Source organism: Myodes glareolus, chromosome 8 (genome assembly GCF_982192425.1).
Source record: "Myodes glareolus chromosome 8, mMyoGla1.1, whole genome shotgun sequence".
In the NCBI taxonomy this organism is placed as follows: Eukaryota; Metazoa; Chordata; class Mammalia; order Rodentia; family Cricetidae; genus Myodes; species Myodes glareolus.
In genome coordinates, this window is record NC_142033.1 from 110,344,835 (window position 1) to 110,360,285 (window position 15,451).

General features: G+C 38.2%; 1 protein-coding gene across 7 annotated transcripts in view; it reads left to right on the forward strand.

The window, feature by feature from the left end:
- The first annotated feature begins 330 nt into the window (after positions 1 to 330).
- LOC148121266 (adhesion G protein-coupled receptor E4-like) overlaps positions 331 to 15,451 on the forward strand; it is an 86,634-nt gene continuing 71,513 nt past the window's right edge. For 4 of the 7 annotated variants that reach the window (XM_087909461.1, XM_087909466.1, XM_087909467.1 and 1 more), the window contains exons 1-2: positions 331 to 490; positions 8,799 to 8,897. The gene's annotated coding sequence lies outside the window, so the exon portion shown is untranslated. Of the gene's footprint in view, positions 491 to 8,798; positions 8,898 to 12,161; positions 12,292 to 15,230; positions 15,350 to 15,451 lie in introns of those variants that run through there. The other 3 variants (XM_087909462.1, XM_087909463.1, XM_087909464.1) reach the window with 3 other exon arrangements.

The following is a 15,451-nucleotide window of genomic DNA, read 5'->3' on the forward strand; positions in this document are numbered from 1 at the left end:
TAATGTTTAACTAAGAATGTAGCCTGCAGCCTTCAATTGGTATGTTCACTTCCTTGTATCATGCCAGTACAGTCTTTTGTTTTCTTCCCACTCTAGTGTTGGGTACAAAAGTGTATGGAAACTAAGCACAGGCAGATTTCAGTATTCACTGGAACTTCCTCCTCATACTGTTCTATGTTTCTGTTTTATTATTTTTACTCACGACTTCTTGCCCTTTACTCTTCTAATCCCCAAGCCCCTGCCCTGGTAAGTGGTATTTTTGCCGAAACTGGCCTCTGACACACAGAAAAGGGGAAATGTGGTAATATCTTGTTTGTATTTCAACAAATAAAACTTTCCTGAATATCAGAGAGTGTTGCTAGCCACTAGCCAAGCACAGAGGTGTGGAGGTCGATACCGACAGACAGAAAGTGTGTGGCTGAGTGGAGAGAGGAAAATGAGTTGGGAGAAGACATGAGTTCAGTCCTTTTTCAGCCGAGGAGTTAGCAAGGTAAGGTTGTCTGTGGCTTACTCCTTTCTCTTGCTGATCTTTCAGCATTTTTCCAGATATCTGGCTCTGGGTTTTTGTTAATATTATGAATTGGAGCTCTTGTAACAATAAAATCATCTCTCTCTCCAGTTAGAATGGTAATTGACAAAATTGAAAATGCTGTTCAGGATGTGTAGAAAGAGAGATTCTTGTTTGGTTTCAATGGGAGGATAGCTGTTTGCCACTATAATCAGTGTGATACTTCTTCAATCTCTTTCTGTTTCCTCCTTTTGGTGATGGGATTGTATACTGGAGTCCAGCATACATAGTCAGCTGCAACAACTGTCTGAATTACTTCTTCCTACTCATCCACGTCTTTCCCCAGCAAGATCACATGTAAATCTGAAGCTTGTCATGAGGCTTTGATTTTATATAAAAGGTAATAATTAAAAAGGGAAATCATGAGTTTTATGACAGGTTCTTATAATTAAAACCTGTTCTCTGATTTTGGTCTCAATATGTTCTCTTCTGACACCATCATTTTCTATTAGATCAGCATAAATTTAGAGTGAAAGACCGTTTTTTTCTAAACACAGAAAGTCAATGATAGTCAGCAAACTATGACAATGACACACATGATTTTTTTCCAAAATGAAAACAGGAAACCAAGGTTCTGTTTAGGCCTCCATGTTGCAATCATTTTTTATTTATTATTAAGATAAAAGTCATACATAAGCATTTAAGTCATTTAATATGTTTAATTCACTGTATTTAATTTCAGACTTGTTGAACAGTCATCTTACTCTCTGTTTTTTCAAACCTGTGGTGAACATTAAATACAGTTCTTCTTATGGGGATTTCTTGATTTGAATTGTTCTTATCCTTAGAATGACAAAAGACATACGGCCCTCTGTATCTGGGTTATTTATGCCTTGCAGGAACAAAACATGTGTATTAGATATCCTTACTGAGGCCTCAGTTGCCATCGTTTTAACTGAGAGAATGACTCTCATTGGTCGGGAGCGTATAAAGCAAGCTAAGCTGGCTGGCCAAGAAGCTCCAAGCATCCGTCTCTGCTTTTTTCTGCTCTGTGATTCCAAGCAGGCACCGCCATGCACGTTTTTTGTTTGTTTGTTTGTTTTTCTGAGTCATAAGACCTTAACTCAAATCCACTTCTCTGCCAGGCAAGCACTTTACTGACTGAGGTCCCTCTCCTCCCCAGTCTCTACACTTGGCCTTCTTCAAAGAACACAATATTTTCTAGCTTCATCCACACTGGGATACTCATTGTGCCTTATTCTTTAAAGGCTTCACAGTGTTCTGTGAATGGAGTCTGTTGATTACTCACTGTTTCTACACTGTGATGTTATGAGCCATGCTGCTGTGAATATGCCTTTGTGTGATCCTGGTTGAACACGTATTTACACTTTTCCTGGGGGAATAATCAGAGATGAAATAGTAACTTTTTTCATTTTTAATAGCTGTCTCGGAACGACTTCATCTCATATACCTATTAAGAAGTTGGTTGTCTGTATTTCCTATCAGGTTATACAGGTTCTGTAGATTTTCATCTTGAGTGTTTGCTGAGTACTTTTTTTTCCCATGCAAGAAAGTATTTTTTGCTTGAGGTCAGCATTTAAAAGGCCAACTGCATTATTTTTGATATGGAAAATACCATATCATGTTAACCTTTGACATCTGATTGAAAATTGAAATCTATAGTAAGCAAACATCACATGCCTTTGAAATTTAGTTAAGGAGAGAAACAGTACATAAATATATCCAAAAAGTATATGTATACATATGTAATATATATATATATATATATATATATATATATAATGCTATTTGGTCATACAAGGCAAATAAAAATGGATCAATGGTAGTTACCTTGATAGTTTGCATGGATCAGTACAGCCTGAGAGTGTCTATTTGTGAGTCCAGAGTCTTGAACATCCTCAAAAAGCGCTTCACTATTGGCACTTCTCCTGCCTAAACTTCCACATCTTTCCTCACAAATGGGCCTGACATGGGGCAGAAGGAGAATGAGGAAATGACAGGGACACACATAAGGGACAAAGGCTGGGGTGGGGCAGTCTTGGTTCTCCGAAGTATCCCAGAAGCTTGTTGAGTTTTTTATATACAGTTGAACAAGAAGACAAAGTTATTTCAATTAACTGCGAAAGAAAAGATGATTGTTATATACATGTAAACCAGAAGGCCTTGTTTGCACACAACTTTGGACTAAGGGAACCCTTTTAGATGATCTTGGTAGTCTTCAGTCTGTTGACATCCAGAATGAGACAGCTATGGTGGAAATTGTCTGCACATTATCAAAATCGATCAGAGGAAGGCATTTTCATCCACCTCTGAGCGTCTTCCCAGTTGTTTTGTGGTTCATCCCTGGATGCCATGGAGTCCTTGGCATGGCCATGCCCACATCAACAATACATATTCACTCAGGGATTTCTCCGTTTCTTAGATAAAATCATGATGGGAGAACGCTTTGTGACTTTTCATGCTGTTATGTAAAGAAAAATTAGTAAAGGTAACTAACTTAAGATGGACGCGTCCTTTTCCCCTCCTCTCCAGGTGTGCAGTGCTTCTGGGGTGCTCGGCATGATGACAGGAGCGTGACACTGTTCGCTATTCTGAATCTGCAGTTGGGAAGCAGAGAACTATGTACTTGTCTGCTCAGCTGGCTTTCTCCTTCTTATTCAGTTCTGAACCCCAGGCCATAGATTGGTCCACCCACACTTATGGTTGCCTTTCTACCTCCATTGTCTCAATCTAGAAATTTCCTCCACACATATGGCCAGAATTTTGTTTTCATTGTGATTCAAAATTCCATCAAGGACTGCAGGAAAAGCTGCAGAAATTACTGGTTTCTTGATAGCCCAACCTATAAGTGTCCAGAATCATCACTTTTATTTTCTACTTATAAAAGATCTGTGAATTCCAGGACTGTAACATAGTAGGAAGAGCATTTGTCTGTGTTCCTGGGTTCTACTCACAGCACCCAATACAGAAGATGTAATGGTGCATATCTATCCTCTCAGCCCCTGGGAGGTGGGCTGAAGGGACACCAGCCCCCTGGAGCATGAGGTTCTGCCAGGCATTGGTTTTTTACCCAGATCCCTCTGCCCTGTTAAAAGGTGCTATATTACTTTCCTGAAGCTAGCCATCAAGGTCTATTCCCTCTCTTTGGCAACTTTCTCCTCTTGATGCTGACTACCAAGGTCTAGCAATCAAAATATTGAAGACCAGCAATTAAAACCCCCTTGTGGCTCATGTGATTAACATGTGACATTAAAATTAAATAACTCAGTCAGTCAGTGTTGGTGCATGCCTTTAATCTCAGCACTTGGGAGGCAGAGGCAAGCAGATCACCATGAGCTTGAGGCCAGTCTAGCCTACAAGAACTAGTTGCAGGACAGTTAGGATTGTTATACAGAGAACTCTGTCTAGAACACCCCCCCAAATAATAATAAAATAAAACAACATAAATTAAACAACACATCCTAACACAGAGTTTCCCATTTTACCTTAATAAACCACTATTTTTCTAAAGGCCACCTCTGTCTCCTCTCTACCCAGAGGTTTCCTTTGTGCCCTCCTCTCCCTGCCTGTACAAATACTCCTTCTTCCTTATATCCTCCATCTCCTGTTATGTCTCTTATTCTGTGTCTTCTATCCCTCTGGGACAAATAAATCTCCCCTGTTCTGAATGCTTTGTTTGGGGTCTTGATCTGATACTTTTCCTTTCACAGGGGAAAGAGAATCAGAAGTTTATGGTCATCTAAAGTCATACGTTTACATTAAGGCCTGTTTGTACTACATAAAACACTGCTTTAATAATATGAAAAATAAAGAATATTACAGAGCCCATATTAATGACACAGAGATGTTGGTTGTAGGAGTCATAATAACCGAATGCATGTGACAGTGTTTTAATATAGCATCACACACTAAGCACATCTGCCATAAGGGAATTGCTTTAAACTATGAAAATAGTACAGTCTTATGGAATATATCACCTCTCATTCTGTGAACCAAGTAAGAAATCACATTTGTATGAAACATTTAAAAGGAATACTTTGCCTTCAGTATAAGTTACTACTGAATTAGGACATGGACAACAGATTGTATTGGATGTTTTCCTTTTTCTTCCAGTATAGAACCCCAAAAGCTGATTTAAGGAAATGCATCTATTTAACAGCCCACTGTGAGCTGTGTTGCTTTGCTGAGGAGCAATTCCTTTAAAACAGAGTCTAGTAAAGAAGGAAGTGGTGCTTGTGTGTTGTGCTGTGCAACCACATGGCGGTAGGGAGTGTCATCTCCTCCTCTTGGAAATGTGGTTTTCTCTTCTGTGAAAGTTGATAAGAATATTTGAATTTGAGAAATTTATTTCATTTCTATGTTGTGTTTTTTCTTGGATTATAAGTATTCACTTTAGTTTTAAATTTTATTTTTAAAATTATTTTTGAGAAATTGTATGTGTGTATATAAAGCAAGTATGTCATTCATTGCCTTCTATTTACCCTTCACTATTCACTTTGATTACACCCACCTAACACAGCCTCTTTCAACTTCCATGGCTTCTCTTTAAAAATGACAGACTGAATCCACTTAGGGCTTCTCACAAGTGCATGAGCATGGGACCATCCACTAGGAGTGTGGGTAATATAACGGTGGTGACGCTCACTCCAAAAATGAGTTTCTCTCTTCCAGCAGCTGTCAACTGCAAATTTCTCCTCTAAAAAAGCCATCACGAGCCCCTCCTGGTTCACGCTTTGATTTCAGATCTCAAAATGCCATCTTCTAACTGTGACATGGCTACTGTATCCACAGATTTCACAATGAAGCTGTGGTTACCTGCACAACATTGTGTGCATTTTAGCATACGATGTAAAAAGATAGCTTGCCCTACTAAAACATTTAATGAGAAGTATTTAATGAAAGCAGTATGTATGGCTTTGGTTACGTGCAAGTACAGAAAATTTGCCAAAGGATGGTGTGAGAGGGTGGTAGGTGGGTGAGGGTAGGTGTTCCAATCTTGGTTTAATGGTGTTAGAGGAAAGAATGCTTAAATGCAGAAGGTTCATTAATTATGATACATTGTACTATGTGAAATCTCCACAAGGAAGGAGTGGATGGGAAAATGAACCCTTGTATATTTTTCCTTAATTTTCTCTTTATATTGCTGGACATTCCATTGGATAAGTAATGCTGCAAGACAATGTGTCCGAGGGATCAAGGATGCAGATCCCACAGAAGAGCAGGTTTTATTTCACCACAGCCTGAAAGGAGTTATGATATCCTTGTCTCCTTTGGAGATTGATTATACCACATTAAATTGTTTCTAGACTGATTGTTAGTTCCTTAGGATTGGAAATGGACTGAGATTTTGTTAGAGTGATATAAAAGTAACAAACTCAGCTGTTAAATGTGCTTCTCCAAGGCAAACAGTGGTCATCTCCATCCAATCAGCTGTGACTGCCTGTGAGTGCACATCGTGATCGAGTGTGTTGACTGTTGAGTTTCCCCCATAGAAAGAATGGCGGGGACAATCAATGGTTCTATCTGCTCCCCCAGCCATTTATATGCAGTTATGCCCAAATTGCTCAGCGTCTTGGAGTCTATGGAGACAGAAGAGTATATAGGCTGGGCAAATAAACTGAACATCTCACTCTAAGCAGCTATGGGGAATTCAGCTTCCATGAAAGTAAAGAATTTATAGTGCAGTTACTCTGGGGCCAGCCTCACTCCTGCAAGTAAGCCTTACTTGTGCTCTATAAGCACAATAAACTCATCAGATCCTCAGAGTGAATCTATTTTGATTTGTTGTTGGGACCTTATAAGGGGTGAGTAGAGGGTTTCTTTTTCCACAACAGGCTGATTCTCTATCAAGTAAGATACTATATAGATTGTACAAAAAGGTCATCTACAGAATATTCTATCTGATTGCATCTTGACTTGTTATTTGTTTCTTTATGAACTGTAATTGTTGTTCGTGAGCCTTGCAGAAGCTCTGCATTTAAATTCTAAAAGACACAACTGAATGACCTTACTAGTTACCATCCAGTACAGAAAAACTGTCCAGAGTGTATGGCTCTACATCATTACCTCTGGGGTTATTGGTTTCCATGTGGATCAAGGAGTGTTTCAGTCTGCTGTGTTCACAGAGAAAGTCAAATTGTATCATGCCCGACAGCATGTATGTCAAGAAGATCAATTAGCCTGAGCTATTTCTAAAATTTCTTGTCTCCACTCACATTACACAACAATACCAGTTTCTGTATACTCTAATAAATAAATAGATAAATCATGGGAGGATCTGCACCGTGAACTTTAATCAGTTGTGAAGAAGAATAAAATGCTGACACTGGCAGGGAAATGGATGAACCAGAATATCATCACACGGTGTTAAATCGTATCACACATTTCCTCTCTAATGCGTAGTCACTCTATCAACAATCTATCTATCCATTCATCTATCTATCCATCCATCCACTTGTCCATCCACCCACCCACCCACCCACCCACCCACTCACCTATCAATCTATCTATCTATCTATCTATCTATCTATCTATCTATCTATCTATCTATCATCTATCTATCCATCCATCCATCTATCTAGCATCTATCATTTTTGCACCATCCTTATACCTATATGGCATTAAAATAGGAAAGGGAATTTTTGAGAAACAGAAAACTAACAACAATACATGGGTGTAAGTGAGAAGAAAGAGTAAAAGCATAAATATGAGAAAATATCTGAAGCACATATTTACAGTTGCTGTCATGAAACCCATCATTGTACATGATGAATATATGCAAAACTATAACATTTCCTTTAATCATAATATTGTTTATTGCCCAGATATTTTTTATAATGAGACCAACTTGTCTACTCTGGAGTATTCTCTTGTGCATTTATGGGCAGATATTGGGCCATCAAAATGATTATATATTTAACATGACTCCACTCACACCTATGGTAGTTGGTAGCCTGGAAACCAGAATGAAGCATTTTTTTCTAGATCTCTTCCACATGACCACTAACATGAGATTATTTTGTACACCACGTTAATTGCTGTTTTCCTTTCAAAAGCCAACTACCTGACAAAGGTTTATGTCCATGTCTGAAAAAACACAAAGATAGAAAACCTGTGTATTCATTTCTGCAGACATCTCTGGAATACAACACTGAGATTCCATCATACATAATTCTTAGAATTTCAGGAATTTCTCTTTGTTTGGACATTTCATTATTGTATTCAGAAGGTTTTGTTTAAATAAAGTTGACTATGACAGGAGCGAACGCTTTTTTGTTTGGATTCTTATGTGGAGTATTTAAATACTATTGATAGACCAATGTATAAAACTGTTTCGAGGTAACTGTTTAAATCTGTCATTACATAAACTTCCTCATGTACTAAAATAAGTGGAGACTAAGAAATGAAAGTTAATGTCAGGGCAAATGATGTTAATTTTTTGACTACTGTCTGAGAGTAGAGGTAAGTTATAAGATGTATATTTTGATTTACCAGAATAAATGTTATTTTCTGGAATATCGTGGAATTTAACAAGCGTTTCCTAACATAAACAAGACACAGTGTCAGAGCACCATGCTAAAGACCAGTCAAGACTCTTCCTGGGAGAGTAGGTCAGCGTATTTGCACTGACTGGGGCTTTCTTAGTGTTCCGGAATAAGTAGAAATGTACAAGTATTTCCAGTAAGTGGTGGAACCACAAGGGTTCCGTTGGGAGGATGCAGTGAGACGAAGAGATGCTGATTGCTTCCCATTCTACTATCTTTAAATTTTGTTGGAAAACATTTAACTACAATCATCAACACAATAGAGAGTTGTGGCTTTTGTGGTTGCATTCCCCCCATATTCCTAGGGAATGGACTAGTTATGTTCACAGTAAGAATTAAGTGGGAATTGGAGTTGTGGCTCAGTTGCACATCACTTGCTGAGCATATGTGACACACAGCAGCCAGTACTTAGCACTGCCACAAGTGGGGTGCAAACAAAACTAAGAATTCACCTAAAGATGCCTCTTCAACTTTGAATGTGTAACTCTAGGAGTTGACACCATGCAGCCTGCAAACAGCCACCATTTGAAAAGTCATTTTCCAATGCACTTGAATATGACCCACCCTAGGCATTGCATTATCTCTCCTACACTGGTGAAAAGAGAACTAATTAGAATACATTAAGCCAGCTCCTCAGCGAAATGACCAGGCTTCTCATCTGACCTCTCGATTCTTTGAGAAAAGGGAGAACAAGTTAAGCAGTGTCTTGGTTCCTCTTCCGACAGCGCTGAGAACGCTCCAAACTCCGTGAGAAGCAAAGCCTCTTCCGACAGAGCTGAGAATGTTCCAGACTCCGTGAGATGCAAAGATTCGTCACCTCTGTGGTAAGGAGTTTCTGGGTTAACAACTGGCCATAGGAAATAGGAAAATTTTATTGTGATTTGGAATCAGGAAAATCTATTTTAACTGGAAAGTTTTGCAAGGAGACCCTCCTCGCCATCCACTTTATTTCTTGAAGGGTGAGGTGTAGGCATTACTTCATCTCAAGTTCATCATGCACATTTCTTGGTCAAGGACTTGTGTATTTCTGTGGTCGGAATGAATCAACAGGGCTGATTAGCGCACTTACTTTTTGTGAGTAATGGTGTGTGAAGAAGCTTAAAGTGAGCCATATGCTAAATCTTATTTTCTATTTTTGAAATTATAATTACATAATTTCTGCCTTCACTTTCCTCTCTCTGATCCTTAAGGTATTCTCTTCCTTGCTCTGTTTTCAATTTATGGCTTCTCTATTAATTGTTGTTAAATTCATATGTGCATATATTTTTATATACATATATATTTCTAAATGCAACCTTCTCAGCCTGTATAACGTCACCGGGATGCATGTTTTCGGGCTGATCATTTGATATTAGGTATCAGTTGGTGTGTTTTCCCTGGAGAAGACAATTTCTCCCACGCTCAGCATTCATTAGACACCAGTAGTGCTTTGTATGTGGTTGAGGCCCGGGGTCTTTCCTCCAGACTTTAACATGTCTACTGTTATCCCTTTTCAGCTTAAGTTTAGACAGTCATGGTGGTGAGACTTTCTGGGTGTAGCTTCTGGCATTACTAGAAGACCCAGTCTCACAGCATATTAGCTGACACTCTGAATCTTAAAGTCCTTCTTCCCTGCTTCCTCAATGATCCTCTAGCCTGGGGCGTGGGAGCGGTTTGGAGATGTATCCTTTAGAACTGGGCTCCCCAAATCTTCATTTTGATGAGTTGTGTTTTTCTGTAGTCATCTCCACCTATTGCAAAAATCATTCCCTTGATGAGGGGTAAGGACTATACTTATCTGTGGGTATAAGAACAAATATTTACAATTTGTTTAGCAATTATTTTTCTTTAGTAAAGTGGTGATTATAGGTTCTCATACAAGATCCATGACTTAACTAACTCTAGGTAGTTACTTGGTTAGACTTCCAGTACCGGGCATGATTTCCCTTCTGTTGAGTGGGTCCTTAAGTCTAATTAGAGAGCTGGTAGAAGTAACTCCAAAATATTGCCACTACTCCACCAGAAAGGCTATCATGACAGGATGATAACTGTTGTGGATATTGGGTGCCATAGCTGGGTACAATTGTTGGTGTCTTCCTATCTTGGGAGCTTTCATATTGCCTTATGGAAACATGACAGCTATACTTCAGGGAGGTTGCGTTAAGAACCTCAATTACCAGGATTTTTCTGGGCCTGTTCTCTGAAGAACATTGTACCTCAGTAGGAATTTACCTTCCTCCTCTGGGGAGCAATCAAGAGACATTAGCAACAGTCTGAATGTTTTAAAGTCTTCTTGGACAATCCTGACCAAATACTTTTAAAAGATGGCTTCTCATGACTGGCATTTGTGGTGATTCTTCTGCCAGCTTTAAGGTAGGCAGGTAAAAATGGATCCATGAAGAGACAAGAGTGAAACTTTGTTGTAACCGATGCTAGACCAGGACCTCTAGAGTCTGGCCCGGATCATTTCAGTTCAGCCATATTACGTTCAGCACAAATTTGAAAAAGCTGTTCAGATTACAATTAACTCAGTCCCTAGGGCACAACTGAAAACATGTTTACACTGAGATTCCTTACAAAGTGCATGTGGCTCCTTTCACAAGAATGGTCCAAGATTTAGGGTCTGGGGAGTTTGACTGAGGTACACATCACAGCTCTGTGTGGCAGGATTGGCCTGACCATAAGATAACATAGGAAATACTCAGGCTGCTACAAAGCACAAGTGATCTCACTCATAAACGTGGGTTTTATGGTCGAAAAGCAATGCTCAAATTTAGGAAAAAGGTCTTGGAAAGTAAAAGCATAAATTCGGGGAGATAAGGCAATCCTGTTTCATCAGGAAGCAAAGGATCACCAGGTTGTAAAGGACATCATTCCTAGTGTTCTAGGAAGAGCAGTTAGTACCTCATTCCATTGAAGAGGTAAGCTGTTTGATTAACTTTCCTGGCTTCTCCAGTGTGCACAAGGATCTTTGCTCTTTATAGATGTTGAGAATATTCTGGGTTTTCTCTACTTTTTATATCATTATTAGCACAGATGGGACATTTTCATTATATATATGAAATTATATATATAATTGTGTATGTATATAAATACATGTTTAGGTAGGAATTTTTCAGATGTACCTACTATTGTTTTATCCCTTTTCCTCTTTCTATATTTATAACCATTACCCCTTCCTAATTAGAAACCAGCCTCCATCTTGCTACTTGTCTGGTAAGGGAAGATTTGAGCCCTGTTCTTCCCCTCTCCATCGCTCTCCAGCAATGGTGCTTTTGAATTTCTTGAATTGTGCCATTACTTCAGGATGTACACTCTGAAGATTTGGTGAAAAGAGCCTTCAGTGATAGGGAGCATGTGAGGTTTCTCTTTTTGAGTGTGGATTATTTCTTTGTGATCATTTATGATCTTTTCTAGTTCCATTCTTTGCATACAAACTCCAATATTTTATTTTTCATTGTAGTTGAATAGTATTCCACAGTACGTATGTATCACATTTTTTTATTCTACTGCATGTACTGGCTTTGTGGGAGCCTAGCCTGTTTGGATGCTCACCTTCCTAGACCTGGATGGAGAGGGGAGGACCTTGGACTTCCCACAGGGCAGAGAACCCTGACTGCTCTTTGGACTGGAGAGGGAGGGGGATGAGGAAAGGGGAGGGAAATGGGAGGAGGTGAAATTTTTAATAAAAAATAAAAAATTTGCTGGAAAAATATTTAGCTTATTGCTATTTCCTAGCTATTGTGAGTAAAGAAGCAACAAACAGCTGAGCAAGTATCTTTGTTGTCAGATGTCAAGTTCTTCAGACAAATGTCAAAATGTGGTGTAACTGGGTTCTATGGTAGATTTATTTTTAGCCTTTTGAAAGTTCTTGATTCTGATTTCCATAATGTTTGCACCAGTTTAGAATATGCACTGGCTGGTTTTCTGTGTCAACTTGACCCAAGTTAGAATCATCAGAGTGGAAGGAGGCTCAGTTGAGGAAAGCCTCCAAGAGATTCAGCAGTAAGGCATTTTCTCAATTAGAAGCTTATGGGGAGGGCACAGTCCACTGTGGGTGGTGCCATCCTGGGGCTGGTGTACCTGGGTTCTGTAAAAAGGCAGTCTTAGCAAGCCAGGGAAAGCAAGTCTGTAAGCAGCTCCCCTTCATGAACACTACATCAGCTCCTGCCTCCAGAATCCTGCCCTTCTTGGCTTCCTGTTCTGACTTCCTTCAGTAATGAACAGCAATGCTGAGGTGTAAGTCTAATAAACTCTTTCCTTCCCGGTTTGCATTATGGTCATGGTGCAAGAGAAACCATAACGAAGATAGAATCCTACCAATAGTGAGTGAGGGTTCTATTTTCCCTAGGTCCCTCACAGCATTTTCTGTCTGCTGCTTTGTTGATCTTTGGCATTCTGATTGGAGTAAGAAGAAACCTCACAGTTACTTAGATTTGCATTTTCATAATTGTTGAGGACAATGAATATTTTTAAAAGGCATTTCCTAGCCATTTTTCCCTACTACTGAGAACTATCTGTTCAGGCCCCAGACCCAGTTTGTGAGAGAGCCATTTTTTATTTGTGTTTGTTTCTTGTGTGTTGAGTTCTTTATATATTCTGGATATTAGTCCTCTATTAGATGAACAGCTGGCAAAGAGTTTCTCAAACTTTGAGTACTTCTTGACTCAGTGACTGTTTATCTGTGCAGATTTTGAGCTTTTTGAGTCCTACTTGGCAATTGCTGGCCTTAATTCTTGGCCAAATCGAGTTCTACACAGAAACTTCCTTTACCTATATCATGTAGGATATTGATTATTTTTTATTCTAGCCATTTAATGGTTCATACTTTGGCCTTTAATTCATTTGGAATTAGTTTTTGCATGTGGACGCTCAGTTTTTCAAGCACCATTTCTTGAAGATGTTTTCTTTTCTCCAGCTTGTTTTTTTCTGTTTTTTTTTTTAATGTTTGTCAAATATTAAGAGGATGAAATTAGTTATACTTATGTTTGGGTTCCCCCTGCCACTGGTCTACATATCAACTCTTGGAACTAGTACCATATTGCTTTAATTGCTATCACTCTGTTAAAAGGCTTAAGATTTGAAATCATCCCTCTAGGATTATTCTTTTCTGTTCAGGATTGTTTTGGCTCCTGCGGATCTTTTGTGATTCCATATGAATTTTACGGTAGGCTTTTCTATACCTATGGAGAATGAAATGGGATTTTTAAATTGGGATTGAAATGAGTCTGTAAATATCTTTTGTAAAATAGTCATTTTTTAATGATGTTAATTCTATAACTATATTAGCATGGGATGTCTTCACATTTTATAGTGTCTTTTTCATATCTTTTTTCAAAGGTTTAAACTTTTCATTGTAAAAGTCTTTCACTTCTTTTGTTAGGTTTGTTCCTCGATATTTCGTTTTCTTTGAGGCTATTGTGGCTAGACATGTTTCTATGCCCCCTTCTCTAGATGTTTGTGGGTAGTGTAAAGAAAAGCTACTGATATGTGCAAGTTGATTCTCTATCCTGCTACATTGCTAAATTTGTTTATTGTTTATAGAAATTTTCTGGTGACATTTTTGGGATATCTAATGTATAGTAATATCTCATCTGCAGACAGGTATAGCTTGATCTCTTTCTCAATTTGTATCATTTTAATTTCCGTCCCTTGCCTTCATGCACCAGCTATTACTTCAAGCACAGAATTGAAAAGGAATGGGGATGGTCACCTCTGTCTCATTTCTGACTTCGGTGTGATCGCTTTAAATTTTCTCCACTTAGGATGTTGTTGGCTGTTGATTTCTCAGTATATCTCTTAATATATTGAGTCCTATAGTCGCTAAGACATTTATTGTGAAGGCATATTGAATTTTGTCAAATGCCTTTTTTTCTAGAACTTTTGAGACAATTATGTGATTTTTGTCTTTGGTTTCATTTGTGTTGCTTATTACATTTATTTCACTTGCATGAGTTTACTAATTCCTGAATGTCAAGGGATAAACTTGACTTTGCCATGTGTAAACAGAGACTGCACTTTCATTTCTGGGTCATTCAGACCCAAATAATAACACAGAAACTATATTGATTACAATACTGTTTGGCCAATGGCTCAGGCATATTTCTAGCTAACGCTTACATCTTAAATTAACCCATTTCTATTAATCTGTTTATTGCCACAAGACTGTGGTTTACTGGTAAGGTTCTGGTGTCTTTTGGCAGCTACATGACATTTCCCTGACTCTAACTTTGTCTCTCCTCTATCTCTGCTTGGGTTTCTTATTTTGCTATATTCTCTGCTTCCATAGGTCAAAACAACTTCTTTATTAACCTATGGTCATAAATCATGTTCACAAGCATATATAGGGGAACCCTGCATCAGTCAGTCATGGTGGATATTATTTCATTTGCATGCTTTTTTAATAAATACTTTGAGTCTATGTTCACTAACAGTATTGAACTGTAAATTTTTTTTGTTGTGTCTTTACCTGGTTAGAATTGACAATGGGGTAAAATTGGACCCCTGGATTAAGTTTTGGAGTGTTCCTTCTGTTTCCTCCTCGTCCTCCTCCTCCTTTTTCTCCTTTTCCTCCATTCTTTCTTCTTTGTCTTCTTCTAGTGTTAAGAAGGCCTGCCTGGAACCTTATTTTTGAAAATGTGGCAGAATTGTGCTGTTAATACATATTTCTATGGATACTTTATTTTTTATGTTGGAAGGGTTATTACTCTTTCAATTTCCTCATTTGTCTTTGTTATATTTAGTTTTTTCCACTTCTTCTTGGTTTAATTTTGATGGGTAGATTAAGTCCAAAATTAATCTATTTCTCTTGGGTTCTCCAATTTACTGGAATCCAGTACTTTAATGTAGTTCCTTAAAACATTCTGAATTTCACTGGTATATGTTGTAATTTTTCCCTGCTTATTTCTGATTCTGTTAATTTGGGTCCTTTCCATTTTTCTTTTGATTAATTAAGCCAAGGGTCTTTCATTCTCATTTATCTTCTAAAAGAACCATCTCTTAATTTTGATTCTTTTGTTTGTTTCTGATTCATTGATTTCTGTTCTGGTTGTCTTATTTCTTGCTTCAACTGGATTTTTTATTTGTTTTGTTCTTGTTTTTACAGATTTTGAATTACAACATTAAGTCATTTGAACTCTTTTTTTTGCTTTTATTTATTTGCATGTTTGTTTTTCAAGACAGGATCTCTCTGTGTAACAGCTCTGGCTGTGGAACTCACACATAACCACTTGACTCTGCATTCTGAATGCTGAGATTAAAGGTTCCACCACCACCTGGCTCTTTCTAATGTTGTAATGTAAGTTCTTAGAGCTATAAATTTCCCTCGTAGAATACAATTCTGTATTCCAGAGGTTTTATTGCATTGTGTTTTTATTTTCATTAAATTATACATTTTTTT